A 3,748-nucleotide genomic window follows, 5' to 3' on the forward strand; every position below is an offset into this window, starting at 1 on the left:
TCAAATACGATCAAGAGTAATTTTATATAATCATTACAAATATCATCTTATAACTATCGCAAAATAGAATAAAAGACCATTCCCAATATAGTACCTATGTATCATTATATTTAATTCCTAATCATTACCTAAATATCTTAAACAAACTAAATATTCACGTCTTTAACATAGATGTAAATATTCTTTACTTTTTACTTAACATTTTCCAGGGGCCTGTATTCATGTTTCTAAGAAATGTCCACAGCAGTTAAAAGATGCTTTTGTGAAATTAATGTGATACATTTTGTTGGAGTTCAGTTGTTGTTGTTTGCAAGGCATAGGCATTGTCCCTAATCCTTTTTATTCTCAAGGACAGCACTCAACAACTTGAAGCCCAGAGCTAATTTATGTTTTTAAGAATCTAACAAGTAGTTTTCTGTCTGGGCTAGTTTCAAACTGAATTTTAAGATCTCATTACACAGAAGAGGTTGAATTATAGGAGTGAGTCACTGCCACTTGTTTAGATGTATTTGTTAATTTTAATTATGTTTTAAGATTTTTGTTTCACCATAGTGTATATCTCTCTACAAATAAAATTAGATATATGTATATATTTCTGAAAACAAATAATCTCTAAAAATGTATGTCATTCGAAACATAACATTCGAAACATAACAGACTCCTTCTAAAATTTTTTCTACTGTTTTTGACCTTTATCATTTCAAAGATATACAGTCTATTTTTCAAAAAGTTTCCTAGCATAAAATAACTAATATTTCAATAGAAAGTAGAGTTTATTACTTTCAAGGGAATTTTAGATATACACATGATATTGTAGTAACATTTACATTATATTACTTGAAAAAGTTCTGTCTAAACTCTTAAATATTTTTGTGTAGTGAGGGGGAAAGAGGAAGTTAATTTATATTGGTTAGGAATTTGCAATGCTTCAAAAATCTATTCCATAATTTGTTATGAGCACATAGTCAAGCTAACTGATATGGTTTAGTTTTATTGTTTCTTTATTTGTTCAACATTTTAATATGGATGTATGCACAGTGGTAACATTAAAATTATTAATCAAAAGAAAAATAATAGCAAAATCATAGACACATATCAAACTTACAATAATTAGCACTATGATGCTAATAATAATTTTGATGAAGATGATGATTATGAGCACAGTGTAGCCTGATTGAAAAGGAATAAAAAAACTTTAGACATTATTGAAGGTAGATTTCCCACATTGAATACATAGTTATAAACAGTGTTGGAGTACATACAATAAGAATAACAAGAGGAGAGTTTCAATATCAATAAATAAAATCACATAAATAGGTACAGACAGTAAAAAACCCTAACATTATTCCTGCAGTTTCTCTATTGTGTAATCACTTTTATTGGTGGTATTTTTTTCTAATAAATAAAATCGTTTATTTCCACATTTTGATGGACTAAGCTATAGTTTTCAACTAAGTGTTAATAGTTCAAATAACATTCTCATATAGATAGTATTAAAATCAATGTTTCCATTGATATATTAAGAGTATGTTCTTCAGTACAGCTGTAAACACATGACCCAATTTACATAATACCACTTACATATCTGTAGCTACCATGAAAGGACACAGGCCGTAGAGCCAGTAGTTAAAATTTATTTTTATTTCTGCATGAAACTATTCGTGAATTCATACCAACAAATTGAATTTGACTCTTTATTTATAAGCTAAGGTGGAAAATATAAGGACGCTTCACCCATCGGTTTTCATGCTCCAGAAGTCAACAAATATATTCTTCAATATTTCTGGTAGATTACCTCCATTTACAGATGAGAAATGTAAGGCCAACAGTCAATGTAGTAAGTAAATAATGATACTGGAATTTGTATCTGAGCTCTTCACTCTGTGTGCTTACAAGGAGAGTAACTTGGTGATGGAGAGGACCAATATGAAAAGATTATGTGGAAAAATCATACTTTGTAAATGGTTGTTTTAGGACTAGGGGATCAGTGATGAGTATTTGAAACAGGCTGGTATAAGGCACATAAAAGGGAGTACATAGAAATTGTATTAGTGAAAGAAACTGAGAAAATCTTCATCATTCATCTTATCTAATGGCAGGGAGTAGAAGGTTAAGAAGAAATCTAAAGTGCATCCACATCTCTGGCTAGCATTTTGTGTTAGTTATAGTCTTGGTGATAAGGACTACAGGTGGAAATGATGGATTTAGAGGAAAAAACTCTCTGAAAATTCTAAAGTTTATGTTAAACAGATGCAAAGATAGGTCTGTTTAGATATCATCAAAATATCCACGACCATGAATATGAAAAAAAATGATAAAAATCAGGGGTATTATTAAAGGGAAGAGGAAAAGGAAAATTCTGACACATGTGTGAGCAATGTGAGCAACAGTGTGGACAAGATAAGAAGAAAGAGATAAATAAGGAAACAAAAACGTAATAAACACAGATTTACAGAAGTAAAAGAAGGAAAGAATTTGCAGGAAGGTATTGAAGGAAATATGCTATTTGTATTTGAAAATAAAAGACATAGACAAGTTAAAAAAGAACAGTGTTTTGGTGAAAGTCATATTGATACAATTTTGAGATATGACATGAAAATCTGGATCCATGAATTCAACAGATCCTGTTGATTTTAAATGGAGGGAACAAATGCTTTTATCCTGACCTTAGAAAAATTATACAGATATAACTCTCATTAACTACTTAGAGGTATTCTGTGAATATTTTTGAAGACTTTGTTTAGCCAGGTGAATAAAGATTGAACTACAGCACAGGCAAGCCTAATTTGTACTACAGTTCCAAGAAGTGACCCATGTATCCACACCAGTTTGGTATTTTATTGAAATGTCTTTAGATATGTTTGGATATCTTATCAACCTAATCATTATAAATGTAGGACAATTAGCACCAAGTATTAGGTTGAACATACAGCTTTACTGATGTGACTGAAGACTCCTCGAATTGATTCTTCTTTAGAATAAAAAATGCCTCAGTAGCCATTGACAAATCATAACTGCCATATACTATATTTAAATCTAATTTTTGTTAGGAATATCTCCATGCTGTAATAACATTGTCAAACAACCTGCTACAAATTCTTATATGTAGGAAGTGCTCTTATAACCTTCAAGTTTTTATTGAATGGAAGAGTTGACATTACCCTCACCACTAAGATTAAATGCCTAAAAAGATTAGACATTTTGTGTTGATGCCTTTCTTTTATTTTTTCATACACATTGGCAAGTGGGAAAGGATTCTGATGTAACAAAAACACAGTTTTGACTTGTACTAACAAAACATCTAGGATCTAGTGTTAATTCAGATACTTACTAATTAGCTCCATATTTTGTGGATATTTATATTTCTCCTAGGAAAACTAATGAGTTCCAAGAAAATGCCCCTAAGGAGCCTTTCAATTCCAATATCACTGTTAATGGGATAATGTCTCATAATGCTTTAAATTCTACATCCTCGAATGTAGGCATAGGGTTATACTGTGGAACTTTTCTCCTCAGAGAGTGAGTACTACCCTGTTGTTTAACATGGACAAAGTACCGTGATAAATAGACTGGGTGTGTGCAAACAAGAACTGGTAGTGGAACAATGTTCTTAGCAGTTTGTAAAGATGAAATTGAAATAGAGCAACCATGATCTCAAAAGGAATGTGCAAAGAAGACAAAGGCACAAAGTAGAATGTGCCAAGGAAATGCTGAAGTAAAATTTCAAATTATGTGCTCAGGAGTGAGG

Source organism: Dipodomys merriami, unplaced genomic scaffold, assembly GCF_024711535.1.
Source record: "Dipodomys merriami isolate MVZ:Mamm:240054 unplaced genomic scaffold, mDipMer1.0.p SCAF_724, whole genome shotgun sequence".
NCBI lineage: Eukaryota > Metazoa > Chordata > Mammalia > Rodentia > Heteromyidae > Dipodomys > Dipodomys merriami.